Source organism: Tupaia chinensis, unplaced genomic scaffold, assembly GCF_000334495.1.
Source record: "Tupaia chinensis unplaced genomic scaffold, TupChi_1.0 Scaffold000311_2, whole genome shotgun sequence".
NCBI lineage: Eukaryota > Metazoa > Chordata > Mammalia > Scandentia > Tupaiidae > Tupaia > Tupaia belangeri.
In genome coordinates this window covers 4,854,458-4,863,635 of record NW_006159803.1, presented here as the reverse complement: position 1 = coordinate 4,863,635, position 9,178 = coordinate 4,854,458, and the positions used below count along the sequence as shown (strand labels likewise).

At 39.0% G+C, this 9,178-nt stretch overlaps 1 long non-coding RNA gene across 1 annotated transcript in view; it reads right to left on the bottom strand.

Annotated features, from left to right (window-relative positions):
* LOC102473269 (uncharacterized) overlaps positions 1-8,462 on the bottom strand; it is a 22,635-nt gene extending 14,173 nt beyond the window's left edge. Inside the window, exons 1-2 of the long non-coding RNA XR_334911.3 lie at positions 8,404-8,462; positions 5,775-5,929 (exon numbers count right to left, since the gene is read on the bottom strand). This is a non-coding gene — a long non-coding RNA (uncharacterized LOC102473269). The remainder of the gene's footprint in view (positions 1-5,774; positions 5,930-8,403) is intronic.
* Between the last annotated feature and the right edge of the window lie 716 nt (positions 8,463-9,178).

Genomic DNA, 9,178 nt, shown 5'->3' with positions numbered 1-9,178 from the left:
GAACCGCTACGGCTGGAATTCAAATCATAGTCAGTTATGTGGGAACCAGCTCCCTCTGCACAGCACTTAATTTCTATGCTATGGGCTGGCCTTACGATTTTAAGTGGTGATGGTATTTTAGGAAATAGTGACAAAGTCACAAAGTAAACAAGACCATACTATGCCCTCATTTTAATAAGGTAATTATACCTAGATTTTGTATTCTACTAGTATGGCCAAATATAGTATTTGAGGAATATCAATTATTTTCTTTGTACTTAATAAATACATTGATACCCAGAGTGGAGGACACAAAATTGAGAGCAGCAGGGAAAATTATAAATAATGTTAAATTTAGAATAAGGAAAACCTAAATTTTAGTCCCACATTAATTTCTTGGGTGATTTCATTCACTATGCCCTTGTTATTTTAATACAATAACTATACCTAGATATTGTATTCCACTAGTATTGCCAAATACAGTATTTGAGGAATATCAATTATTTTCTTTTCACTTAATAAGCGCAAGGATACCCAGAGTTGAATAACGAAATTGAGAACAGCAGGTAAAATTATAAATAACATTAAATTTAGAATAAGAAAACTTAAATTATAGTTCCACATTAACTTCTTGAATGATTTCATTCATTAATTCATAAATTAATTAACTCATTCAATTTAACTAATGTCTATTGAGCACCTTTAATGCCCTGGATACTATGCTAAGTGCTAGAGCATAAGATTAAAAAGAAACATACAAAAAATTTATAAGCTTGGGACCAGCAGTTATCATAATGGCTATGTTGCTGGACTCCCACGTAGTAGACCGCGCTTCGAGTCCCGGACCTGGTGGCTTAAACTCATGCCGGGCGTGTCTGTGTGCATGCCCAAGATCCTGAGAGGAAAATGGAGGAGAAAGGATTGCGGCATGGCCAACCCCTGGGGGGAGGGGGGATTTCTCACTTTCTGTCTCTCTCTGTCTTTCTGGCGAGGGCACATGCCCTATAGAAAAAAAAAAAAGAGAAACTCTAAAAAAATGTATAGGCTTGTATCCTAATAGAAAGAACGAACTCAATTTTTTAAAAATAGAAGCATTAACAGTGTAACTACTATTTAATATTTAGTACTACAGAGAAAAGTTACTAGAGACTCCATCATGAGTTTGAATTATGATATAAAGGATGATTAGATGTCAGCTTGGTGAATGGGGCTGAGAGAGCTATATATGCAAAGTCTTAGTGGCCTTGACATGGCAGCAGGCATATGCTAGGAATTACAGAAGACTAGAATGACTTGAGCTTGAAAAACAAGTGCAGAGGAATCATCAACAATGGGAAGTCAACAAATGGATCTCAGAGGGAAAGGAATGGGAAGGAGATGTGAGATCGCTGTAATTGTATTTCAACAAATTATGTGATATTCGGAACTGATTGTAGGGGGCACAAGTTGACATGAGAAGACCAGTTAAGAGGCTAATGTTGGAGTCCAGAAGAGGTCAGCTTTGGGGTGGCACAGATACAAAAAGATACACAGATACAGGCAAGAGGAGGTATAATCGATAAGATTAAATAACAGGTTGGGAACTGGAGAATTAAAGGAAAGAGCGTTGTTAAGGAGCTCTGGTGAAGACAGAGAACAATGGAAGAAGATCAGATTTGAGAAAGACAAACTCTGGAGGTCAAAATTTCTGTTTTTTTTTGTAAAATAATAGGCAAATTTTTCTTTCAAGTCCTATTCAGTTCTTAAATTATATGACTGTATGATATAATTCAATCATTTTTCAAAAATAAGGAGTAGTGTTACTTAAAGGAGAATTCTAACTTATAGGTAAATAAGTTATCTACTGCTATATAAAAAATTACCCCAAGCATTAGTGGCATTAGACAACAAAGATTTGTTATTGCACAGTTTCTGTGGGTTAGGAACTCAGGAGCAGTTTGGCTGTGTCATTCTGATTCAAAACTTCCTAGAAGTGGCTCTCAGGACATTGCCAGGGGCAGCAGGCATCTAAAGGCTTGCATGGGTCTGCATGATCTATCTGTTCACAATAGCTCAGTAACATGGCTGTTTGCAGAGGATCTCAGGTCTTCACTGATGGCAGGAGGCCTCCATTTCTCATCCATGTGGGTATCTCCATAGGTTTCTTGAATGCTCTCATGACATGGCTATGTGCCAGCTTTTTTTTTTTTCTTTTTTTTGGAGAGGATTTTGCTATAGGGCGCGTGTGCTCGCCAGACAGACAGAGAGAGACAGAGAGACAGAAAGCAAGAAATTACCCCCCAGGGGGGATGGCCGCGCCACAATCCCTTCTCCTCCATTCTCCTCTCAGGATCTTGGGCACTCACATACACGTGCCCGGTGTGAGTTTAAGCCACCGGGTCCAGGACTGGAACTGCGGTCAACTTCGTGGGAGTCCAGCAACATAGCCATTACACTAACTGCTGGTCCCTGGCACCTCACTTTCAACAAAGCAAGTGATCTCAGAATGAACAAATGAGAAGGATGTCAGGGTGACTTTCATCTTTTTTAGACTCTTTTATCTAGTCTCAGAAACCACATACTTTCTTAGTCTGTTCCTGTTGCTTTAACAAAAATACCTTAAGCTGGATAATTTATAAATAATATAAATTTATTTCTCATAGTTCTGGAGGCTGAGAAGTCCAAGATCAAGGCATCAGCAAACTCAATGACTGGTAAAGGCTGGCTCTGCTTTGCTTGGCACCTTGTTGGTCTGTGTCCTCACACGATAGAAGGATAGATGGTGGAAAAGAGGTGAACACTATGTGAAGATGTGAAGCCTCTTTTGTAAGGGCATTAATCACATTCATGAGAATAAATCCCTCATGATCTAATCACTTCCTAAAAGTTTGATCTCTTAATATATTAGTGATTAAGTTTCAACATGTAAATTTTGAGGGTACCATATTCAGACAATAGCACATACTGTCAATCTCAATTTATCCTATTTGTCATAATTAAGTCACTAAGGGAATTAGGCTACAAAATAATTTGTAGGTATGTTTTAAATCACTACAGTAAAGTTTAAATCTTACACACTTGACACTTCACAAAGTACTGGGCACCTTTCCTCAAAAGTAAATAACACTATCATATAGATCCAACTAAATTAGAATGAAACTAAAATGTTTTAAAATTATTTTTTATTTTATTTTAATTTATTTTAGAGAGATTTTTTCTATAGGGTGTGTGCACTTGCCAGAGAGTCAGAGAAAGACAAAGAGACAGAAAGTGAGAAATCACCCCCTAGGGGGGATGGCCACACCGCAATCCTTTCTCCTCCATTCTCCTCTCGAGATTTTGGGCACGCACACACATGCGCCTGATGTGAGTTTGAAGCTGCCAGGTCTGGGACTCAAACCACAGTCTACTATGTGGGAGTCCAGCGACCTAACTATTATACTATCTGCTGGTCCTGACACTAACGTGTTATGAATTTCTAGTAAATAACTGCCAACATTCAGTGTGAGTATTTATTCATTTCTCTTTCTATAATGAGGCAAAGGTTATCTAGCAATGTGCAAAGCTTTCTGCTTCATAAACTAAAGGATATTTGGGTCAAATTATAAAACACTGTGACTCTGTACATAAATGATTTCTGCACATTATAAAATACATAATGAATTCTATAAATTATACATTGTGATATATGTGAAACAAATATTTTATATGTGAATCAAAATCAGAGTTGAAGAATTTTAGGGCTTTAAGGAAGCTTATAGATGATCTAGTCCAGCTTTCTTATTTAATAGATAAGAAAACTGAGAGTCCACCAGAAAGAAAAAGAAAAATATTTTTCTAGAGTTATCTTTCAGTTTGTGGCAAAGAGCAAACTAATGATGGAATAGTCCTTTGGTGATAGTGCTGGAAGGTGGGAAGAAGATTTAATACTCTTTGGGACTCTCATTTAGCCATGAAAATCTATGTGGTCATAAAGGATCTCTGGGGAAAGGCACAATGGGTGTAATATTCTCCCTTTTAACATTGTTTTCAAGTAAGTTAAAGACTAGTCCATTACATCTTTCAAGGTTACTGAGTTTCTTGTTCATACAAATTGGGAATAAAGCCAAGGTTATAGCTTCCCTCATTTAAACTCTTTGTGCTCAGTTTATTACTTACCTCTGAAATTTTATTGCCACTTATCACAATCTAAATTGGCTTTATTATATAAGTAGAGAGGATTAAGTATAACTTCTAGCTTGTCTTTGTTGAAGACTAATCTGCTCTTATCTGTGATGCACTGTGAATTATGTACTTATGTAATTTGATCTTAGATAGGGAGAGAAAAAAGGTAGGAACAGACCTGTGGTTTCCTGACTCAGAGTTTAGGTATGTTAGCTCTAAACCTCTTACTGACTGCACTGACATTTTATAGCCTTTATCAGCAGTTAAATTTGTATAACTTTCTAAGTATTCAAAATAAATGATAAGATGGTTTTATTTACTTTGTCTCTTTTTACTGAGAGTTATTATATTGGTGAATACATTGTGAGTACACACCTAATTAAATACGCAAGATAATGTGAATACTATGACATATCATGGTTTGTAAAAGAATATTTTCTTGCATTTCTTTCTATGTATGGATCTAAAATTTTTTTTTGTAATTTTTGGAGAGATTTTTGCTATGGGGCACATGAGCTTGCTGGAGGCACAGAGAGAGACAGAGAGACAGAAAGTGAGAAATCACAGAAGAGGGGATGGCCATGTCGCCATCCCCTCTTCTCCATTCATCTCTCAGGATTTTGGGCATGCATGCACATGTGCCCAGCGTGCGTTTTTGTTTTTTTAAAGAATTATTTATTTAATTCCATCTGTTATTATTATTTTTTCATTTGACCAGACAGACAGAAAGAGAGAAAGGGAAAGCACGTCACTGCCAGGACTAGGACTTGAACCGCAGTTGGCCACGTGGGAATCCAGCACCCTTAACCACCTCACCACCTACCAGCCTCCCCACTTCAACCTGAGTTTTAAGCCACTGGCTGTGGAACTCAAACCATGGTCAACTATGTGGAACCATTATGCCATCTGATGGTCCCTGTATGGATCTCTTTTTTTTTTTCCTTAGATTGTGATTTTGGGGAACAAAGGTTAAAGTGGCTGGATACCACATGGCCTAATGCATGGACCCAGTCCCCAACCCAGTGGCTTGAAAATCACATCAGGTACGTGTGTATGCGTGCCCTAACTCCAGAGAGGAGAATGGAGGAGTAGAAACTGCAGTGTGGTTATCCCACAGGGAGTTGATTTCTCACTTTCCCTCTCTCTCTCTCTGTCTCTCAGCAAGCTTATACACCCTAAAGCAAACAAAAGAAAAAAAAATGTGATTTGGTATTGTTACAGCGTTATTTTTTTTAAAGCTAATACATTTTGTATAGGAAAGTGTATTATGCTGATCCTTTCAATTAATATCTAATACCGTTGTAAAATCCTTGGCTTGTACAAAACGATATTCTCCAATGAAATAGTTGACAATGAAAAATCTATTTTAGTGTTATCTATGTTTACTTAACAAGTATTTATTTTATGTCTCACTTGCCATAGTCCTTTTAATTCATGTATTTCCAGGTATTAAATACAGATTTATTCTTAGATTGCCCACAATCGCTTAAAATCAGCATGTTCCTTACCTGCCTCATTATCTTTTTAAAACGTTTATTTCTTCAGAGACAGAAAGAGAGAGCAGCAAGCACACTCAATTGGGCCTCATGCTGAAATATCCCTCATGGTCTTCTCAGCCAGTCAGGTACATGGACACGTGTGTGTGCACATACCTGGTGTGTACAGGTCAATCTGAGAGCCAAATCCCAATCTTTCATACGGCTTGCAGTGCTGCAGAGCATGGAGCTGCTGCGGTGCCACTGAGGTTGGGCCCTATTATCTTAATTCCTCAGTTCCACTTCCTTTTTAATTGCATGCACTTGCAGGGCTAGGTGGGGAGGGGGGAAAAAAGAGAAAAAAAGAGAGTAAGTGAGCACCCCAATGGGACACGGACACAACGTAATCCTCTTTCTTCCATTCCTCATTTCTGTCAGGATTTTGGACAGACACACGTGTGCCTGGCTTGTTTTGGGTACATATTGAAAACTCGGAAATCATTTTCAGATCTTTTCTCTTATTCCTTAAAATCTGTCTCCAAATCTATTTCATCTCCTTCATCCTCACAACCTAGGTTTAGGCCCTTATCCTTCTCTCTTGTATGAGTCTTTACAGCGAAACTCTCTAAGGCATCCCTGTCAGTCTCACTAACCATTCTGTCACTGAACCAAGCAATCCACACGCATGCCAGTTACCTTACTAAAATACAAATCAAATCACTTTATTCCTCTTCTTAATCTCTCTTGTGGATAGACTATTTCCTCAGGGATAAAGGACAAACTTTGCCTCCTCAAATGGACCTTAACAGACCTTTCTGAAATCTCTGGTTATAAACATCAACTCCATCTTGCTGCTCGACCTCCAAAACTGGTTGCCCTTCCTCTGCTTCTCTTGAGGAACCCTTTCAACTCTCCATCTCCACATGGGTTCTGTCCTCCAGGCACAGTTTATTCGCCTCTTCTCTGTCTCCCTTGGCACTGCATGTCTATCTTTATTATAGTTCATATATCACTATAGAAAGCATTGCTTGCCTTTTCCATTACTGAATCAAGTCTTAGTGAACCCACAAGGGGCCTGAAACTCATTGTTTATTCTAGATCAAAACACTTTTGTTTATAAACCATTTTTTGCTAAAATAAAGTTTCTTAATTTTCCAGAGTGCTTTTTTTTTTTTTTTTTTTTAGAGAGAGAGACAGAGATTTTTGCTATAGAGTGTATATGCTTGCCAGAGAGACAGAAAGGGAGAAATCACCCCCTGGGGAGATGGTCACACTGCAACCACTTCTCCTTGGTTTCCTCTCGGGATATTGGGCATGCACATGCACATGCCTGCGGTGAGTTTCAAGTTGCCAGGTCTGGGACTCAAACCGTGGTTGACCACACGGGAATCCAGGGCATTAACTATTACACCACCTACTGGTTTTTTTTTTTTTTTTTTGGAGAGATTTTCACTGTAGGGCGCGTGCGCTCGCCAGACAGACAGAGAGAGACATAGAGACAGAAGGCGAGAAATCACCCCCCAGGGGGGATGGTCACACTGCAATCCCTTCTCCTCCATTCTCCTCTCGGGATCTTGGGCACACACGCAAACGCGCCCGGCGTGAGTTTTAAGCCACCGGGTCCGGGACTCGAACCGCGGTCAACTACATGGGAGTCCAGTGACATAGCCATTACGCTAACTGCTGGTTCCCCACCACCTACTGGTTTTCAGAAATACTTTTATGTATGTACTAAGGAGAAAAGGTTTTGTAACTATTATCAGCATTCCAGAAATCAAAATTAGCCAACATAATATGTTAAGTAAAGTAAGATGATAGCGTACATATTTTAGTGACAGATTGGTCTGAGAGTTTTGTATATTATGGGCTATATGCAAAATTCCTCATAACTACTCATTAATATCAACATTCTTTCCTGAAAAAATACTTTTAGAAAATGAGTGATGTTTTCCTCTTGAAATCTGAAGTCTTGGAATAAAAATGAGAAAGGAAATTTTGAATGAAATATCCAACAATTCACTTAAAATGTGATGTATTTGAAGGTCAACCAGGAGGCATGGTGGTTAAAGCTGCTTGACTCCATATGGCGGACTTTGGAGATTGAGCCCTGGACCTGGCAGCTTGATAAACACGCTGGCACATATGCATGAGTGCCCAAAATCCCAAGAGGAGAATGGGTGAGAAGGAATTGTGACATGGGGGTGGGGGAACGGGAAGGAGGTTGGGGGGAAGGTAAATTTGGGGGCAGGTAGAGTTGGGGGAAGGTGGGGTGGAGGTTGTAGGGGGAATGTTTTCTCACTTTCTCTCTCTGGTGAGCACATGTGCTCTCTGGCAAAATTTTTTAAAAATGTAGACAAGAAAGAAGAATGGAATAAAGAAGAAATTGTTCTGGAATGGCCTCATGACCTAGTGATTAAGAGATTCAGATTACACATGATTAGCCATATAGTTTGAATCCTGGCCCCAGAGGCTTGAAAAACTCCTCAGGAACATATGTGTGAACGTCCAAACACTGACAGGATGGAGAAATGGAGAAGATATCTCAGTGTGACTGTGATTTCTCCCTCCTTCTCCATCTCTCTCTCACAATGCCCCCTGGCAAAAGAAAGAGATTTTTAAAATGGGGGGGAAAAGCCATATAAACAATACCCAGAGACAACTATGGGTTTCAATCTTTCTTTTTGAAACACTTTATACTTTCTTGGAAAACAATAACTGTGTACATACTGCATGGATGGTTTCATAATTTATTTTTCCCACACTTAATACTACAAAAATTTGGGGCGGCAGCTGGTGCAATCGTTACCTCGTTACGTTGCTGGACTCCCACATAGTTGACCATAGTTCAAATCTCTGACCTGGAGGCTTAAAACTCATGCCAGGAGTGTGTGTGTGCCCAAAATCCCAAGAGGAGAATGGAGAAGAAGGGATTGTGGCATGGCCATCTTCCCTGGCAAGGTAATTTTTCACTTTTTGCCTCTTCATCTCTGGTGTACACACATATCCTATAGCAAAACAAACAAACAAACAAAAAATACTCTTAAAAAAACTACAAAAACTTACCATGTTGTTATATACATTATATAAACATTTAACATTGTTACCTAAAATGCTAGAGCAGATATAGTTAAATTTAAGATAGTTTTCATATTTTTTATTTCTGCATCATAAATAATACAGTGATACAGAGATCATGAATAAAGTTTTTGTTCTATTCAGGTTATTTCCTTCAGAAAGAAATTCATAAATGGGATTATGGGTTCTAAGAGTTATGAACATTCTTTTTTTTTTTTTTTTTTGAGAGAGAGGTTTTTGTTACAGGGTGCGTGTGCTCGCCAGAAAGACAGAGAGACAGACAGAAAGCAAGAAATCACCCCCCATGGGGGATGGCCACACAGCAATCCCTTCTCCTCCATTCTCCTCTCAGGATCTTGGGCACACACGCAAATGCAGCTGGCATGAGTTTAAGCCACAGGGTGAGGAACTAGAACCGTGGTTGACTACATGGGAGTTCAGCAACAGAGCCATTACGCCAACTGCTGGTCCCAGAGTTAGGAACATTTTTTTTTTTTTTTTTTTTT